Below are 21,128 nucleotides of genomic sequence, written 5' to 3' on the forward strand. Positions count from 1 at the left end.
TTTCTTTCTGGATATTCTGTCCTTTGCTGAGAGTGGTGTGTTGAAGTCTCCTACTTTTATTGCAGAACTGTTTTTTCTCTTTTTAGTGGTTTTAGAATTTGTTTTATGTATTTTGTAGCCCTGTCATTGGGTACATAAATATTTATTAAGGTTATATCTTCTTGGTGAATTGTCCCTTTAATCATTATATAATGTCCTTGTTTTTTAGGGTTGATTTTGCTTTAAAGCCTATTTTGTCTGAGATTGGTATTGCCACTCCTGACCTTTTTTTGGTTACCGTTTGCTTGATATACTTTTTTTCATCTTAATATATTTATGTCTATTCATCTAAGGTGTGTCTTTTGTAGACTGCATATTGATGGGTCTTGTTTTGTTTATCCGTTCTGCCACTCTCTGTCTCTTTAGGGTGGGTGTATTTAAGCTGTTTACATTCAGTGTGATTATCGATATATATGAGTTTTAAACTGTCATATTATTGTATTTTCTTTTTTTGTGGTGGTGATGTTTTGTTTGCTCCTCTTACTTTCCTATGCTGAGTTCTTTTCGTTTGTGGGTTTTCTTTTCTTTGATCATTAAAGAATTTTTTCTTATTGAGTATTCATTTTTTTTTTTTTTTCTTTTGATGAGTAGGTTTGTTTTCTCTCTTTGCGGTTACCTGCAAATTTTGCCTTATATTCCTAAATTTGAACCAGTCTTTTATTACTTGGGGAACACTAGTGGAGTAGTGGTTAAGAGCTACGGCTGCTAACCAAAAGGTCGGCAGTTCACATCCACTAGGTGTTCCTTGGAAATACTATGGGGCAGTTCTACTCTGCCCTATAGAGTCCCTATGAGTCAGAATTGACTGAACAGTAATGAGTTTGGTTTTTTGGTTTATTACTTGATAACACCTTGACTTCATCTCCACTTGAAATTTCCATACATATACCATTTATTCTTTCTTTTATTGTTTTACCATTGTTGTCATTTACCGATTGACATCTGTTTCCCTGCTTTAAACCTTTTGGCTTTGTTATATTATTGAGAGTTCTTTACCTGGATTGGTATCTAGCTGATGCTGTCCCATGTTCTGGCCTCCAGTTTTTGTCTGATGTTGTTTCTCTAACCTAAGGACTCCCTTTAATAGTTCTTGTAAGTTTGATTTAGTTTTTACAAATTCTTTTAATTTCTGTTTACCTGTTTATATTCTAATTTCATCATTGTATTTGAGAGAGAGTTTTGCAGGATATATTATTCTTGGTTAGCAGTTTTTTTTCTTTCAAGGTTTTATATATAGCAACCCATTGCCTCTTTGTCTGCATAGTTTTTGAGAAATAATCAGAGTTTAGTCTTATTGTTTCTGTTTGGTACATGACTTTGTGTTTTTTCTTGAGTGCTCTCAGGGTTATTTCTTTGTCTTTGGTTTTACCAAGTTTGATTGTGATATGTCTTGATGACTTCCTTTTGGGGTCTATCCTATATGGGGTTTGTCGAGCCTCTTGGGTAGTCAGCATTTTGTCTTTATGATACTTGCAAAACTTTCTGCAAGCAAATCCTTGACAATCTTCTCTGTGTTTTCCATTTTCTTCCTCTGTTCTGGAACTCCAATCTCATGCAATTTTTTTGCTCTTGATTGTGTCTCACATAATTCTTAGGTTTTCTTCATTCTTTTTTCTCATTTTTCCTCAAAGTGGGGTCCATGAATTTGTCTTCAATCTCGTTGATTCTGTCTTCCATCGTTTCAAATTTGCTCCTAAAACCTTCTGTTGAGTTGTCCATTGCTGAAATTTTGTTGTTTATATTTCGGATTTCTAGTTGCTACTTTTTTTATTTTTATATTTGTATGATTTCTAATTGTTTACTTACTTTGACATTATCTTCCTGTATTATTTTCCTGAATTCTTCTATTGCTTTGTCAGTGTTTTCCTATATTTTGCTGTTTTCATTGTTTTTGCGTGTGTGTGTTTTCCATGATTTTGTCTGTTTTTTCCTTGATTTTGTCTGTATTTTCCTTGATCGCTTTCTTAATCTCTTGGATAATCCTAAAAATAAGGCTTTTGAATTCTCTATCAGGTAGTTCCACTGCCTTTTCTTCTACCAAAATGTTATCCAATTCTTTGTTTTGGTCACTAGCTGGAGCCATCCTTTCCTGTTTTTATGTGTTTTTACCTGGTGTCTCTCCAATATAGTAAGGTATTATTTTCTTTATATATTGATTGTATGTTCATTTTTTTCATCCTTCTTTTTTGTTTTGTTTTGGTGTGCCAGGGAAGGTGGGCCTGATGTGCTTTGCTACTTGCTTGTCTGTGGGCATACTAGCTCTTGCCACTTTTTGTGGGTCGTCAAGGCAACAGCAGGAAGGGTGAGGCTGCTTCACTGTTCATTGGTTTTGTGAAGTGGCTGAGGGAGAAGTGGGTGGGCTCTGTCTGCCTCCTGATATTGGTCCATCGGTATGGGAGTGTTCAGAGCCCCTTGCCAGATGGGTGAGATTGTCGTATAGGGAGCAGTAGGGGCTTGCTTCCCATGTTTCAGCAGCTGGGCAAGTGATGGGAGGGGATGGGCAGTGCAAACCCAGTGCAACTAGCTTGAGTGCTTGGGACACTAGCCTAGGAGGTGAGGTGGCATATGAGACTAAGGGGGAGGTAGATAGGAAAGAAAAGATAGAGAAAGAAAAATAAAAGAAATTAAAAAAAAGGTGCAGTAGGCAGTAGTTGGCAGCTTGGTGTAGGAGAGACCCACGGGCCAGTGGAATGGGAGGGTGGTGGTGTATAGGCCAGGTGGTAGGGAGAAAGAAAAGAAAGGAAAAAATAAAATATTAAAAATAGGTAAATGACAAAAAAATAAAATAAATGGCTGTGTGGTTTGGACCAGTGGGTGGGGTGGGCTGGACCTGGGGAGCAGTGGGCTGGGGCAGTGGTGGCACCGTATCTACAGTGGCATGACAGGTGCTGGTAGGAAGGTGGGGACGTGGCATACAGAGCTAGGTGGGAGGGAGAAGGAAAAGTAAGAAAGGAAAAAAAGAGAAAAAAGGAAAAAAAATGGTGGTGCAGTAGAGGCCAGTGAGTGAGGGTGGAGTGGCCCTGGGGACCAGAGGGAAGGGAGGAGGGGAGGTGATACATGGCACTAGGTGGGAGAGAGAAAGAAAAAGAAGAGAAAAGAAAGAAAAGTAAATGGTGGCATGCTGTGGGCAGGCTGATGGAGGTGGGGTGTCCCCAGGGCAGTGACAGGGGCTGGAAGGAAGGGGGCAGTGATGTACTGGGCCAGGTAGGAGGGAGAAAGAACAGGAAGAAAGAGAAAAAAAATAAAGGAGAAAATGAAATGGCAATGCTGTGGGGGCCAGTGAGTGGGAGCAGGGCAGGACCAGTTGCTGGTGGGAAGGGAGGGGAGGTGATGTACAGGGCTAGGTGGGAGGGAGAAAGGAAAAAAGAAAAGAAAGAAAAAAAAAATGACCATGTGGCAGAAGCTGGTGAGTAGGGGTGGAGTGTGTTCAGGGCTGTATTGGGCCAGTAGCTCTATAACCATGGTGGTGAGGTGGGGGCTAGCAATACGGGCAGGCTAGGGTGGCCTGTGGGGTTAGGTGGGAGGAAGAAAGAAGAAAGAGAAAAAAATTAAATGATATTAAAAAATGGTGACACATTGGGGGCTAGTGAGTGGAGGTGGGTTGGACCTAGGGGCTGGTGGAAAGGGAGGGGAGGTGACGTATGGGTCTAAGTGGGAGGGAGAAAGAAAAAAAAGGAAAAAGAACAAAGAAAGAAAAAAAATGGAAGCATGGTAGGGGCTGGTGGGTAGGGGTGGGCAGATCTGGGGCAGCAGTTGATGGGTATGTCAGCGAGTCTCTAGCTATGGTGGCACAGTGGAGACCAGCAGGAAGGAAGGAAAGTGGAGTACAGGGCTAGGTGGCAGGCAGAAAGAACAGGAAAAAAAGAGATAAAAGGAAAAATGAAAAAAAAAATGGTGGCACTATCAGGGCTGGCAAGTGGCGGGGGGGGGTTGGTACCCAGTTGCTGGTAGAAAGGGAGGGGATGTGACATACTGGCCTAAATGGTAGAGGAGAAGAAAAGAAAGGAAAAAAGTATTCAAGAAAAAAAAAATGGTGTGGTGAAGCTGAAGTCACTGCCAAGGCTCCCACTGTTCTGCCAGATTCCCCCTCCCTCAAAGCCCACCAAGCTGTGGTTTTTCACTTCGGCTTGGCCCGACCACGCCTCAGCCCTAATTGTGGTTTGAATTTGGCACCAGAATCCTACATATGCTCAAACCAGGATCTTGGTGCATGCACAGGACCTGAAGAGCCGTGGCCCTGAACTTGATCCCTGATTTGAACTTTGCCAGAGAGGCAGATGTTCTCCAGGACACAGCTGCACCGAAGCCTGTTTGTAAAGTGAAACTTCCCTTCCTTTACAACATGACCCGGCACCTGGATCTCCAAATATGGCCATGGGAGGGTATTGGATTTTGGGTGCCAATCCCTGCTCTTGGGGACTGGAGGGCATAAAAGCTCCAAGTTCCCCTGGGGCAGGGAGCACATGGTCCCATGTTGTTCTTTGTTTGCACAAACAATAAATTGTCACTTTCTGTTTCCCTTGCAACTGGTGGTGTGGCACCTGTCTTAATTTGATGTGCTAGTAGGACAGGACAAGAACCCTCATTTGGTTACTAAGCCAGCAGGTGGGGGTGGGGCAGATCCAGGGCAGCAGCCTGCTGGTGACTCTGTATCCAGTGGTGCAGGGGGGGTTGATGGGAAGGGATCGAGGTGGCATCTGGGACTAGGTGGGAAGTAGAAAGAAAAGGAAGAGTGAGAAAAAAGATGATGGGGGTAGGGGTTGGTGAGTAGGGATGGGGCAGACCCGGGGGCAAGTTAAAAGGGAGGGGAGATGACACACGGGGCTAAGTGAGAGGGACAAAGAAAAGACAGAAGAGATAGAAAAAAGAAAAGAAGAAAAATGACGGCATGGTGGGAGCCAGTGGGTGGAAGTGGGGCAGAGCCGAGACAGTGGTGGGCCAGTGGCTCTTTAGCTACTGTGGCAAGGCAGGGGTTTGGCAGGAGGTGGAGGAGATGGCCAAACCCAAACCAAATCCTTTGCCATCGAGTCTATTCCAACTTATAGTGACCCTCTAGGACACAGTAGAACTGCCCCATAGAATTTTCAAGGAGCGCCTGGTGGATTTGAACTGCGGACCTTTTGGTTAGCAGCCATAGCTCTTAACCACTACACCACCAGGATTTTCGAGGAAATGGCATATGGGGCTAAATCTTGCAGCTTCAATCTTCTCGTTTGTAATCTGATACCACTGGACAGAATTTAAGAATCAGAGAAATACTCTTATTTCTTATTGAAAATATAAGTATGTCTACATTTTAGTATATTTTGTATGTACACATAAATACAAAAAAAATACTCTATTTTTGTGTGTACTCAAGGAAGTCACAAATCACTCAGAAAAGCATTATTAATGGAAGCCTTCCTACTGTGGTTAAGAATTTGCTGCTCTATTTGAAAGCAAAATACAGAAAACCATGCACCTTTTCTCTCCTACTCCCCACTTCTACAACTACAAAATATAGGAGCAGGACTGAGGTCCTGCAAGGTGGCGCCTGGTTTATCCCTAGATTCCTCTATATGTGTGTATGTGTGCAGGTGTGTGCCTAAGTGGGTCAGCTTTTGCTTAGCTGTCTCACTAGATCAGCCCCCTAAAACCCACACTTGCTTTTGAGCTGAAGTCAAGGACCCAACAAACACAGTTCCACTAGCTGGAACTGGGAGAAAAAAACCCCAGAATTTTGTTGCTGGCAGACCCACCTCCTTGGCAGAAAATCCCCATGTGCACCTGTTCAAAAAGATCTCGGGTGATTTTTAGTCACACAGCATTTGGCTGACATAAAGAGAGGAGCAATTCTTCATTTATTTTACAATTTAGTGAGCACCAAATTAAGTTTCATAGCCATGATAAACACATACAGGCACACATATCTCCCCATCCCCAATTAAAAAAAAAAAAGATTTATTATATTCAGGTTAATAATAACACTTGACTTAAATTCTTTTTACTTTATTTTTTAACAACATGAACATATTTTAGGCCATTTAATTATTGTTTAATCATAGGATTTGGTGTAGTTTTTTCAAGGAACAATGTAATACTTCATCTACGGTGTGTAAGTGATATTTGTACTTAGAAGGAAAGTAACTAGTGATATTCAGAAGCACTGAGTGCGAGCTAAGGGTGACAAACAATGCCACATATCCTACAGAGCAAATCACACAAAGATGGCAGGGAGTTGGACATTTAGGTTTTTGTCTCTGCGGTGTGCATTGAGAGATTCTGGACAAAGATGTCTTCCCCACCAGCCTATGACTCAGTCTGAATATTCTCAGAATCACTGAGTGTTGATAGTCAACTTTGACCCTTATGTAAAGCTGGCATGAAGCTGATTTTTATTTTGATCTTGCCCAACTGCTGCCAATGCGTTCAGTGAATGAGCATCCCACCCAGCCCTTGTGACTATAGCCTGCTAACACTCACCACCTCCCACCCCAGACCCCTTCCACTCAAGCATGTGCCTTAAAGAAAGGCCTTAGGACCCTGACACTGAAATCCTGGGGGAGGGAACGTTGGTTTGACTAGTACATTGACGAAGGGACAGAAGGGAAGTGAAAGTGCTCTATTTGATTGCCCCGTAATAAAAGCCAATTGCTGTTGAGGTGACGCTGACATACGGCCACCCCATGAGTGTCAGAGTGGAACCGTGCTCCCCTGAGTGTTCAGTGGCTGATTTCTTTGGAAGTAGATCACCAGGGTTTTCTTCTGAGGTGCCTCTGGGTGGACTCAAACCTCCAATCTTTCAGTTAGTAGCTGAGCATGTTGACCGTTTGCACCACCCAGGGGCTCCATGCCATTAGAGTTCATGATTAATTATACAATACTTGACAAAAGTATAGATCCCCAGGTTAAGCGTTTAGTAATGTGGAAGACTGAGGTATCAACATCATCTGGGTTGCAGAATTTTTAAAACTTATCATCAAAAATTTTTTTAATCAAAATTATGTTAAGGAACCACACGTATAGAACAGATAAAAGTGAGTGGGTTGCATTGATGAAGAATTTGGAGGTTCACATGCTCAGCTTTCCCCTTGAGTGCCCCTTTCTCCCCTTGAAACACCCTTGTGGGACCTCAGGGAATTCTGGAATCCAGTTTGAGAAATTATTTACATATTTGAACCCTTTGAGGAAAAGGATCCTTGTGGCCAAGGAGCAGCAGTGAACAAGCAGCTATAATAGATAATATCCGTATATACATACATCTGTGACATCCAGCTGTGCCGTGAAGGCAGAGAGAAGGCAGAGGGAGTGTCCCCACATAGCACCATCACTGCTGACTCATTCTGTAGCGGGAGTTGGTAGGCACGCATGCCACATTGGGCCCATTTATATATTTTGTCCCCATAGACAAAGGATTTTTCTCAGAGCACAACATCTGTGGAAAAGTTGACTCCTGGAGGTGACCTGAGAAGTGACGCTTCCAAAAATCCAGCTCTATGATTTTCTGGCATCCCGTCTAGATTCTAGAATGGATCTGAGGTTGGTTGCTGACTCAGTTTCTCTTTCCTTCAACCTCTGATTTGGTGTTAGTAGATGAGGAACCATACCCCAAGAAGACATAAATATGGACAGAAGAGCAGAGCAATGAAAGGCAAGAAGTTATTTAACAGAATTTCAAAGTCCCCAAGCTACAGCTCAGCCACTTCTGGGGTACTGGTTTAGGAGATGTCCGCAGGGCATGGCTGAGGATAACAGAGAGTAAATTCTAAAATCTCCTTTGAAAATAGCCAGTCTGTGAAATTCATTTATTTACTGATTCGATGTTCCTATTTTCCAGCAATGGAAATAGCACTCAGTTGTGATATGAGAGTGTTTGTGTCAGAGCATTTAAGCAATTAAAAAGGTTTTTTAAAATGTAGTGTAAGACTTACAATAAAAGGTGGTGGAGCAATGGTTTCTTTCCCCTGAAACTCCCTGAAATGAGGGTGGGGAGGATGGGACAGAAAATTTAGAGACCACAGTTAGATACACTGGTGAGTGCTGAAGCCCGTGGCCATGGATTTCAAAGAACATTAGCTAAATATGGAGAAATTTAGACTAATTCAAGGGAAGATGCCAAAAATACATAATCACTCAGATTTAAAGCAGGATGCAGCACTCTTTGAAAATAAATTGGAGGGTTCTCTGGGAAAGATTAGGAAATGGAACATGGTGGGAGTCGGGAAGCCAGAAGACGGTGGATCCCTGAGATGTGCTATTTGGCTTGGCAATTGCATTGGGGGCAGGGGGCTAAAAGAAGGATGATTTGAACATGCTGTCTTTATTGTTGGTCCTCTTTGTGGCTCACATTCCTACTCTGGAGAACCAGCCTATAGGTATGGCAGCCTGGATCCATGACAGGAAGTGGCCAGCAGCGTCATTGCTATTCATTAGTGTCAATGATACAGAGTAATGCTTACTGGGTATGTGCTGAGCAGTGTATACCTGTGTGGAGAGGGTTAAAAAAAAAAAAAAAAAAGCTTATAAAAGATTCCAAGGGCAGAAATTGTAGAAAATTAGGAGGAAACTACTCCAAGACAGCATACTTTTTGTGATACTATTGGCTGGTCCAATTCCAAATGTTCCCACCTAATCAGCCACTGCACACGCCCCACCACATAAATCCATTTTTTTTTTTTTTTTAGTAAAATGAATATTGGCAAAGAGTTACCCCATTCATAGATTAGAAAGAAGCTGTGATCAGCAGAATAATGGCTTTCCAAGATGCCTATATCCTAATCCCCGAAACCTGTGAACATGTTACTTTGCATGGAAAAAGGGACTTTGCAGATATGATTAAAATAAAGATGTTGTGACGGGAAGATTATCTGAGTGGACCAAGTGTAATCATAAGGTACCTTATAAAATAGAGGAAGGAGTGTCAGAGAGATTTGAAGATGTTATGCTGCTGGTTTTGAAGATGGAGGAAAGGTGGCCATCGGCCAAAGAGTGCAGAAGGAACGCAGCCATGCTGGTACCTTGATTTTATCCCAGCGAGACCCCTGTCAGACTCTTGGTGTACAAAACTGTAAGATAGTACATTTATACTGTTTTAAGCTGCTAGTTTTGTGGTTACAGCAACAAAAAGAAACTAACACAAAAGACAAAAGTCTCCAATGTGGAACCCAGCAGAGATTCATCCCATATCTATTGGGCAAGTAGGTGATCACAGGCAATGTAGCGAGTACAGTTCCATGCACTGGGGATAAGCACGACACGGAAACAGGGGTCACAGCACTTACTCTCCAAAAGGATGAGATGAATATTAGAGGCAAAAGACACGTGAAGAATGCTCAGAGGAAACTTAATCCCTTCAGGTGGATTCCCTCCAACAAGTGCAAAGAAATTGCAGAGAATAAATGTACCTTGAAAAGGGAATTCACATATAAGAGATCAAACAACAGAAGATAAGGCTAAAGAGATAGAAAGTGAGCTGGGAGTGCTCAAAATGGAAAATAAAAATGACATCATGGCAGGAAGGAAACCAGAGAGGAGGCAGGGCTGCCTACGGGTTTCCAGGCACTGGGTGTGGCTGTAGCTGGGAGGGAGCCTTAGTGTGATTGTCACAGGTGCTCCTGGAAGAGTGAGGAGACCTCCACAGAAAGAGGTGGAGTTGCACTGCTTCTTTCCCCAGGGCTGAGGAAGGAACACTGACTGCACAGGTGTGTTCACCTGTGAAAAGTCTCCAAGCCGTTACTTACGATTTATACGCTTCTCTATTTGTGTGTTTATCTTCAACAGAAAGTTTACTAACAACAATTGAGGAGTATAGGTGATAATGTGAGAGAATGGAATTCCTGGCAGAGAGAACAATATGAAAAACACAATTCAACAGCTGTGTTTATGAATTTAAGATTGGGGGGGGAGAGGAAGGGAGGGAAAGAGAAAAGAAAGAGAGAAAGAGTTCTTTATTCCTAGAGCATACTTCATAAAAATCAAGGAAATCTATGCTTACCAAATGGAAAGTGATAGGCATAGACCTTCAAAAAAATTTTAAGATGTTGCAGGAAATAGAATGACTATGACAAATGGGAGGTGTCATGTTGAATTTCCTTGATAATAAACCACTGGTTAAAACTAATACAAACTTTCAGGTAATGAGAGGCTGTACCTCTCAAGAGAGTGGAGGGGAGGAAATACAAGATGATTTTGTATCTGATATTGTCATGGGAAATATCCTAGATGCCTGATCCTAAAGAATAATGAATGACCCTTATTAATTCATTTATTCCAGCAATACTTGTTGAGCCTCTACTATGGGGCAGATCCCATAATGGATGCAGGACACACCTTGACAGGAGAGAATTTATGGAGTCTTACAGGTAAAGGAAAAAAGGAGAAGAAAGATGAATTTTAATCTTTCTATTAAAGGCTTTCTGAACATCAGGAATGGAAGTATGTATAACTGGTAAAAATAATTGGTACCAGCTAGAAGGATAACGCATTCTTTTTTTTTTTTTTTTTTGAGAGAGGTTGAAGCTAAAAGAAAAACAGACATTTTGAGAGTATTGCATTCGTAACAGAATTCTAAACTCAACATTTCCTGTTTTATATTTAACAGAGTTGTCACATCATCTAGAGTCCCTGGGTGGTGCAAAGAGTTAACGTGCTCAACTGCTAACCAAAAGGTTGGAAGTTTGAGTCCACCCAGAAGTGCCTTAGAAGAAAGGCAATCTACTTCCAAACAACCAACCATTGAAAACGTATAGAGCACAATTCTTCTCTGACCCATACGAGGTCGCTGTGAGCTGGAACTGAGTGGAGAGCAACTGGTTTAACTAGCCATACCATCCACAAAGTACATGTAAGACAGGTCGGGAGCTGACACTCCTGGTGCCCCACCCACATCCCTCATCCTTACCACTTCAGCGTAAACATAAACTGGCCTGACTGCCAGCACCTGCCTTCCTTTGCCTGAAGCTTTCCTCTGGCTGTGCTTGCTCTGCCTGCATGCCTATCAGGCTGGAAGTGCCTGGGAATTAAGCACTGCTCACCCAGAGCAGCCCTCAACCAATGATGGATGTTAATGGGTATACAAAAGCCCCAGGTCCCTCATGCCCTGAGTGGGATAACTCTGAAGTCAGTGGTAACTGGAATGAGCAACAAACCCTGTGCTGGCTTCCTTCGCCTCCTGCCTCACTTCCCCATTCCCCCATCTATGTTTTTTGGGGATCACCCCCAATTAATCTTATTGCACTCACATGCTTGTCTTAGGGTCTACTTCTAGGGAAACCCAAACTAAGAAAAGCATGAAACCAGTTTTATACCCTTAGATCATCACCGCTAAATAGAGACAAGGAGATTGAGAGAGGCTGAGAAAGGACGAGAGTAGAGATTTCCGCGAAAGGGTTGTTGAGGAGCGTGCATGAGGGAGGCGTGGGTGAATCCCCCCAATCCCAAGTTAAGTGAGGAGGCTTTGGGGCACCACTGGGGACACCTGACATGTGTTCAATGGAGTTTGAAGGTGGGAGCCCAGGAATTTCTCCTACCTGGAGAAATCAGAGGTTGAGCAATTGACGTGGAAGCCCATGGTAATAGGCAAAAGTGGATGTGTCCTGTGGGCCAGGTATATATCCATAGAAGGAAGCCAGATTTAGGTTGTCGGGGTACAAAGTGGCCATAATCTTTCTCCTCCTTGTCTCCTTTCCCTTGCAGTGTGTGTGAATAGCTCTTCCTGTTGAGAGGTAAAGCCTATTTCCATACTTCTTGCATCTGGGCCAAACTTATGACTCCCTTTTGTTGTTAGATGTTGTCAAGTTGGTCCCCGATTCATGCCCCCATGAACAATGGCACAAAACACTGCCCAGTCCTGCACCATCCCCATTATCAATTGTGACTTGGACAATTGTGATCCACAGGGTTTTCATTGTCTGACTTTTGGAAGTAGATTGCCCAGCCTTTCTAGTCTGTCTTAGTCTGGAAGCTCCACTGAAGGCTGTTCAGCATCATAGCAACACACCAGCCTCCAGACAGGTGGTGGCTGCACAGGAAGCCAACCCGGGCCTCTGCATGGAAGGCAAGAATTCTACCACTGAAACACCACTGTCCCCATGTGACTTCCTCTAGCCGATAGAATGAGGCAGGAATGAGACTGTGCCAGTTACGACCTATACCTAAAGACGTTTCACACACTTTGACTCTCTCTCTCAGAACCCTACTCAACTGCTAGGTGAACAAATATGGGTTAGCCTGTTGGAATATTTGAGACCACCCAGTTGTCCCAGCAAGGCCCTAGACATGTGAAAGAATCTACGAAAAGATCAGTATAGCTGACCTCCAGCTATGAGGGAGCCCAGCTGAAAGCACAGAAGCACCCCACCCAGCTGAACCCAGACTAGATTGTGAGCCAAGTAATTGGCTGTCCTTGGAAGCTACTAATTTTGGCATACTTTGTTACACAGTAAATGCTTGCTGATACAGAGAATGAAAATACAATATTGCTTATACTGGACTTTTGTATTTAGAAAATGAGATTTTTTTTTTTTTTGGTTGCTGAGATTGTTGAGAAAAGTGTGTGATCTCCCTTAGAGAGGATTCAGGTTTGTGGAAGAAGGACACCACAGAGCTAGACTCTCACCCCTATCAATTCCTTCTCTACCAGTTGTGTAAAATTGTTATGTTACTTCTAGTATCTTACTAAATTCTAAGCACTTTTACTTGATCATGAACCTCTTGAGGCTGGGAATCATGACTGATCTATCTTCCTGGTGAAATAATATGTGTGTGTTCCTGACAGATAAATATCATTGATAATTAAAAACCTGTGAAGAATGTTCTCTCACTTATCCTGTCAAACAATTTCTTTTACTTTTCACATAAAACTATTACCTGGAATAGCAACATTTTCTTCATGATCCAAAATTAAAAAAAAAAAAAAATGGTGCTTAAAAAGAGAAAAAAGAATACTCTGAGATTATACTACAATGAAAGTACTCTGAAACATTAAAAAAGAGATGGAAAAGTTGCCATGTGTGGCCTTTTAAGTGGGGGAATGTTGGGGAGATGCTCCAAGAACTTAGAAATAAGGTTGAAAGTGAAAGTCTAAAATCAACGCTTAATGAATTTGTACTGGGCCTAATAAAGTTTCCTCCCACATGCATACTACGTGGTAAGAGCAGAATGACCTTTGATAAAAGGAAAATATGCTGGTCAAGGGTAGGGAAGCAGGGCATGGAGGAGAAGATGGTTGGTGAGAATGAGATACAGAAAAAGGAGAGCAGAAGAGGTGAAAGAGGGGTAGAAAATATGAAGAGTTGATGGGTTGGAGATAAACCTTGCTTAAAAAATTACTCATTTTCAGCTGTTGCCATGGGGTTGCCTGTAGTATTTTCTCATCGTGCTTTTAATCTCTTTTGTATCTGTGGTTATATTGCTCTCATTTCTTGTTCCATCTATTTTTGGTTTTGCTCTTTTCCTCTATCAGAGTCATAAAGTATTTTTATCTAATTTACCGATCTTTTCAAAGGACAAGTGCTTTGATCATTTGTTTTTTTTTTTATTTTTCCCACTGAAAAATATTTTAAATTACCTCTTCCTAGCTGTTGTTTAATTTTGCCATTCCTATTTTCAGTTTTTGGAAACCCTGGTGGCTTAGTGGTTAAGTGCTACGGCTGCTAGCCAAAGGGTTGGCAGTTCGAATCCACCAGGTGCTCCTTGGAAACTCTATGGGGCAGTTCTACTCTGTCCTATAGGGTTGCTATGAGTTGGAATCGACTCAACGGCACTGGGTTTGGTTTTTTGGTTTTATTTCAGTTTTTAGATAAAAAATTACTTTATGCACCAGCTTTCTCTTCTAATAATGAAGAAAATTAAGGCTATAAATTTTCCTCTAAAGATAGCTTTTGATGTGTTCTCTGGCTTTTGTTACAGGTTGTTTCTTTACATTACCTTCTGGGCAGCTTTTAATTTCCTTTTTGATCAAAGATTATCTAGAAGTAGGCTTCTTAATTTTCAAGTCATTACAAATTTTTGGTTATCACTGATTTGCTTATTTACAGTTTTATTAGTTTAAGATCGGGGATGGAGATTATAAAAGCCCTCCGCTGATATATTTTTCTAGTTTTTTCCTCAATGGCCACATATATGACCAAGTTTTGAATATGTTCCATGAATACTTGAAAAAAAATATGTATAAAAGATAAGGTGTTATACGTATATATAAGTAGTAAACAATAGAATTATAAATGTATATAAAAACCAAAAAACCCACCGCCATCGAGTCGATTCTGACTCATAGCGACCATAGTATAATGAATACCTTTATTACTTACATGTTTATGCTTCTGTGTGTCCTTCTTTATTTTTTGAACTAGATCTTCCAGTTCTGAGAGAAGTATATTGAAGTTCCCACCATGATTATATTTTTAGTAGGTCCTCCTTGATTTTAAAACAATTTTACTCTAGGTATTGAGTTACTATGGTGTTGGCCTCATACCAGGTATGACTGTTACATCTGCAATCGTGCCATTTCTCATTAGATGACATCTCTTTTGATTCTATTTATGCTTACAGTCCACTTTGTTGCTACTAATATTATTACTTTTGCTTTTCTTTGTTTTTCAATTCACCTGGTGTCTCTTGGCTCACTCCATTTATTTCCAAGTTATTATTTTTTTGTGTGTGCGTTTAATGTATATATATATTTTTTAAATAATTTTTATTGTGCTTTAAATGAAAGTTTACAAATCAAGTCAGTCTGTCACATATAAGCTTATATACACTTTACTACACACTCCCATTTACTCTCCCCCAATGAGTCAGCCCGCTCCCTCCTTCCAGTCTCTCCTTTTGTGACCGTTTTGCCAGTTTCTAATCCTCTCTACCCTCCCATCTCCCCTCCAGACAGGAGATGCCAACACAGTCTCAAGTGTCCACCTGATACAAGTAGCTCACTCTTCATCAGCATCTCTCTCCAACCCATTGTCCAGTCCCTTCCATGTCTGATAAGTTGTCTTCGGGAATGGTTCCTGTCCTGGGCCAACAGAAGGTTTGGGGACCATGACCGCCAGGATTCTTCTAGTCTCAGTCAGACCATTAAGTCTGGTCTTTTATGAGAATTTGTGGTCTGCATGGTCTCAGGATGATGTAAGTCTCTAGTTCATGTGGGCTCATAGTTATTGTGTGACCTTGGCGTTCTTCATTCTCCTTTGATCCAGGTGGGTTGAGACCAATTGATGCATCTTAGATGTCCGCTTGTTAGCATTTAAGACCCCAGATGCCACACTTCAAAGTGGGGTGCAGAATGTTTTCATAATAGAATTTATTTTGCCAATTGACTTAGAAGTCCCTTTAAGCCATAGTCTCCAAACCCCCGCCCTTGCTCTGCTGACCTTCGAAGCATTCAGTTTATCCTGGGAACTTGTTTGCTTTTGGTTCAGTCCAGTTGAGCTGACCTTCCCTGTATTGAGTATTGTCCTTCCCTTTACCTAAAGTAGTTCTTATCTACTAACAAATCAGTAAATAACCCTCTCCCACCCTCCCTCCCTCCCCCTTCTCGTAACCACAAAAGAATGTGTTCTTCTTAGTTTATACTATTTCTCAAGATCTTATAATAGTGGTCTTATACAATATTTGTCCTTTTGTATCTGACTAATTTCACTCAGCATAATGCCTTCCAGGTTCCTCCATGTTATGAAATGTTTCACAGATTCATCACTGTATTTTATCGATGTGTAGTATTCCATTGTATGAATATACCATAATTTATTTAACCATTCATCCGTTGATGGACACCTTGGTTGCTTCCAGCTTTTTGCTATTGTTAACAGTGCTGCAATAAACATGGGTGTGCATAGATCTCTTTGTGTAAAGGCTCTTATTTCTCTAGGGTATATTCCGAGGAGCGGGATTTCTGGGTTGTATGGTAGTTCTATTTCTAACTTTTTAAGAAAACGCCAGATAGATTTCCAAAGTGGTTGTACCATTTTACATTCCCACCAGCAATGTATAAGAGTTTCAATCTCTCCGTAGCCTCTCCAACATTTATTATTTTGTATTTTTTGTATTAATGCCAGCCTTGTTGGAGTGAGATGGAATCTCATCATAGTTTTAATTTGCATTTCTCTAATGGCTAATGATCGAGAGCATTTTCTCATGTATCTGTTAGCTGCCTGAATATCTTCTTTAGTGAAGTGCATGTTCATATCCTTTGCCCACTTTTTGATTGGGTTGTTTGTCTTTTGGTGGTTGAGTTTTAACAGAACCATATAGATTTTAGAGATCAGGTGCTGGTCGGAGATGTCATAGTTGAAAATTCTTTCCCAGTCTGTAGGTGGTCTTTTTACTCTTTTGGTGAAGTCTTTAGATGAGCATAGGTGTTTGATTTTTAGGAGCTCCCAGTTATCTGGTTTCTCATTGTCATTTTTAGTAATATTTTGTATTCTGTTTCTGCCTTGTGTTAGGGCTCCTAAGGTTGTCCCTATTTTTTCTTCCATGATCTTTATCATTTTAGTCTTTATGTTTAGGTCTTTGATCCACTTGGAGTTAGTTTTTGTGCATGGTGTGAGGCATCGGTCCTGTTTCATTTTTTTGCAAATGGATATCCAGTTATGCCAGCACCATTTGTTAAGAAGACTACCTTTTCCCCAATTAACTGACACTGGGCCTTTGTCAAATATCAGCTGCTCATATGTGGATGGATTTATATCTGGGTTCTCAATTCTGTTCCATTGGTCTACGTGCCTGTTGTTGTACCAGTACCAGGCTGTTTTCACTACTGTCGCTGTATAATAGGTTCTGAAATCAGGTAGTGAGGCCTCCCACTTTCTTCTTCTTTTTCAGTAATGCTTTACTTACCCACGGCTTCTTTCCCTTCCTTATGAAGTTGGTGATTTGTTTCTCCATCACATTAAAAAATGACATTGAAATTTGGATCGGAAGTGCATTGTATGTATAGATGGTTTTTAGTAGAATAGACGTTTTTGCTATGTTAAGTCTTCCTATCCATGAGCAAGGTATGTTTTTCCACTTATGTAGGTCCTTTTTAATTTCTTGCAGTAGTACTTTGTAGTTTTCTTTGTATAGGTCTTTTACATCTTTGGTAAGATTTGTTCCTAAGTATTTTATCTTCTTGGGGGCTACTGTGAATGGTATTGATTTGGTGATTTCCTCTTCGATGTTCTTTTTGTTGATGTAGAGGAATCCAAGTGATTTTTGTAAGTTTATCTTGTAACCTGAGACTCTGCCAAACTCTTCTATTAGTTTCAGTAGTTTTCTGGAGGATTCCTTAGAGTTTTCTGTATATAAGATCATGTCATCTGCAAATAGAGATAATTTTACTTCCTCCTTGCCAATCCGGATGCCCTTTTTTTCTTTATCTAGCCTAATTGCTCTGGCTAGGACCTCTATCTAGCACAATGTTGAATAAGAGCGATGATAAAGGGCATCCTTGTCTGGTTCCCATTCTCAAGTAAAATGCTTTCAGACTCTGTCCATTTAGAATGATGTTGGCTGTTGGCTTTGTATAGATGCCCTTTATTATGTTGAGGACTTTTCCTTCAATTCCTATTTTGGTGAGGGTTTTTATCATGAATGGGTGCTGGACTTTGTCAAATGCCTTTTCTGCATCAATTGATAAGATCATGTGGTTTTTGTCTTTTGTTTTATTTGTATGGTGGATTACATTAATGGTTTTTCTAATATTAAACCAGCCTTGCATACCTGGTATAAATCCCACTTGGTCATGGTGGATTATTTATTTATTTATTTATTTTGATATGTTGTTGAATTCTATTGGCTAGAATTTTGTTGAGGATTTTTGCATCTATGTTCATGAGGGATACAGGTCTGTAATTTTCTTTTTTTGTGGTGTCTTTACCTGGTTTTGGTATCAGGGATATGGTGGCTTCATAGAATGAGTTAGGTAGTATTCCATCATTTTCTATGCTTTGAAATACCTTTAGTAGTAGTGGTGTTAACTCTTCTCTGAAAGTTTGGTAGAACTCTGCCGTGAAGCTGCCCGGGCCATGGCTTTTTTTTCTGTTGGGAGTTTTTTGATTACCTTTTCAATCTCTTTCTTTTGTTATGGGTCTATTTACTTGTTCTACTTCTGATTGTGTTAGTTTAGGTAGGTAGTGTTTTTCTAGGAATTCATCCATTCCTTTTAGGTTTGTAAATTTGTTAGAGTACAATTTTTTGTAATAATCTGATATGATTCTTTTAATTTCAGTTGGGTCTGTTGTGATATGGACCATCTCGTTTCTTATTTGGGTTATTTGTTTCCTTTCCTGTATTTCTTTAGTCAGTCTGGCCAATGGTTTATCAATTTTGTTAATTTTTTCAAAGAACCAGCTTTTGACTTTGTTAATTCTTTCAGTTGTTTTTCTGTTCTCTAATTCATTTAGTTTAGCTCTAATTTTTACTATATTTTTTTTCTTCTGGTGCCTGATGGGTTCTTTTGTTGCTTGCTTTCTGTTTGTTCAAGTTGTAGGGGCAGTTCTCTGATTTTGGCTCTTTCTTCCTTATGTATGTGTGCATTTATCGATATAAATTGACCTCTGAGCACTGCTTTTGCTGTGTCCCAGAGGTTTTGATAGGAAGTGTTTTCATTCTCGTTGCATCCTATGAATTTCTTTATTCCCTCCTTAATGTCTTCTATAGCCCAGTCTTTTTTGAGCAGGGTATTGTTCAGTTTCCAAGTATTTGATTTCTTTTCCCTAATTTTTCTGTTATTGATTTCCACTTTTATGGCCTTGTGGTCTGAGAAGATGCTTTGCAATATTTTGATGTTTTGGATTCTGCAAAGGTTTGTTTTATGACCTAATATGTGATCTATTCTAGAGAATGTTTCATGTGCACTAGAAAAACAAGTATACTTTGCGGCTGTTGGGTGGAGTGTTCTGTATAAGTCTATGAGGTCAAGTTGGTTGATTGTAGCAATTAGGTCTTCTGTGTCTCTATTGAGCTTCTTACTGGAAGTCCTATCCTTCTCCAAAAGTGGTGTGCTGAGGTCTCCTACTATAATTGTGGAGGTATCTATCTCACTTCTCAGTTCTGGTAAAGTTTGTTTTATGTATCTTGCAGTCCTGTCATTGGGTGCATAAATATTTAATATAGTTATATCTTCCTGGCCAATTGTCCCTTTAATCATTATGTAGTGTCCTTCTTTATCCTTTGTAGTGGATTTAACTTTAAAGTCTATTTTGTCAGAAGTTAATATCGCTACTCCTGGTTTTTTTGATTGTTGTTTGCTCGATATATTTTTTCCATCTTTTGAGTTTTAGTTTGTTTGTGTCTCTAAGTCTAAGGTGTGTCTCTTGTAGGCAGCATATAGACGGATCGTGTTTCTTTATCCAGTCTGAGACTCTCTGTCTCTTTATTGGTGCATTTAGTACATTTACATTCAGCATAATTATAGATAAGTATGTGTTTAGTGCTGTCATTTTGATGCCTTTATGTGTGTGTTGTTGACAATTTCATTTTCCACTTACTTTTTTGTGCTGAGACGTTTTTCTTTGTAAATTGCATGTGCCTCATTTTCATAGTAGTCAAATTTATGTTCGCTGAGTCGTTATGTTTTTCTTGGTTTTTATTTTGAGTTATGGAATTGTTAGACCTGTTTGTGGTTACCTTAATATTTACCCCTGTTTTTCTAAGTAAAAACCTAACGTGTATCATCCTATATCGCCTTGTTTTCCTCTCCATATGGCAGTTCTATGCCTCCTGTATTTAGTCCCTCTTTTTGATTATTGTCATCTTTTACATAATGACTTCAATGATTCCCTGTTTTGAGCATTTTTTTCTTTTTAAAATTAATCTGAATTTGTTTTTGTGATTTCCCTATTTGAGTTGATATCAGGATGTTCTGTTCTGTGACCTTGTGTTTTGCTGGTATCTGATATTATTGATTTTCTGACCAAACAATTTCCTTTAGTATTTCTTGTAGCTTTGGTTTGGTTTTTACAAATTCTCTAAGCTTGTGTTTATCTGTCCTGTGCTTGTGCTGTCTCATAAGCTGTTTTCAGTTCCTCCGCTTCCAGTCCAAAGCCCAGTGCCAAGGTTTCCCAGCTGGGACACCGCACTCCAGGCTCCAAAACCAGAAGCTGCCTCCCAGTGACTTCTCCTTCTGTCAGCCGCGTTGCTGCGCTGCCTGCGTGCACTGGCTGGGCTTCCCCCGAGGTCACTTCTGGGGGCTAGGTCTGCGTCCCGTGTTTGTGCTGTCTCAGGATGCCGTGTCAGTTCCCTTGTGCCCAGTCCAAAGCCCGGCGCCAAGGTTTCCTGACTGGGACGCTGGCTCCAGGCTCCGAAAACAGTCACTGCTTCCCTGTGGTTGTTCGTTCTCAGTCTCTGTCACTCAGGTCAACTCTTTAGATCTGTGTTTGATGGTCAGGGTTCATAGATTGTCATATATGTGATCGATTCACTTGTTTTTCCGAGTCTTTGTTGCAAGAGGAATCCGAGGTAGCTTCTACCTAGTCAGCCATCTTGGCCCCGCCTCCTCTAAGTTATTTTTAAAATTATCTTGTTTTAAGATTGTCCTTTATATTATCTAGCTGTGTTTTGTTGTATAAAGAAATGTGTAATCTCTGGCTTTTATGACAGATCCATATCCCTTTGCATTTAATAGAGTAACCAATAAAACAAAACAAAACAAACAGTTGCTATGGAGTCGATTCCAATCCATGGAGACCCCAAGTGTGTCCGAGTAGAACTGTGCTCCACAGGGTTTTCAATAGCCGATTTTTCAGAAGTAGATTGCCTTGCTAGACCTTTTTTTTAAGGTGCACCTGATGTATTACTTTATTTTATATTTACCACTGAATATATTGGAGCCCTGGTGGCACAGTGCTTAAGAGCTCGGCTTCTAATCAGAAGCTTGGCAGTTTGAATCCACCAGCTGCTCCTTGGAAACCCTATGGGGGCAGTTCTACTCTGTCCTATAGAGTCACTATGAGTTGGAATCGACTCAAAGGCAACGGGTTTGGTTTTTGGTTTATTGAACAAATTGTTATTTCTTCTTTTTCTCTGTCTTACTTTTTCCTAAAAAAAAAGAAAAAACCCATTGCCCTCGAGTTGATTCTGACTCATAGTGACCCGTTAGGAGCACTGGTTGCACAGTGGTTAAAGCACTCAGC

This window comes from Loxodonta africana, chromosome 24, assembly GCF_030014295.1.
Source record: "Loxodonta africana isolate mLoxAfr1 chromosome 24, mLoxAfr1.hap2, whole genome shotgun sequence".
NCBI classification, from domain to species: Eukaryota; Metazoa; Chordata; class Mammalia; order Proboscidea; family Elephantidae; genus Loxodonta; species Loxodonta africana.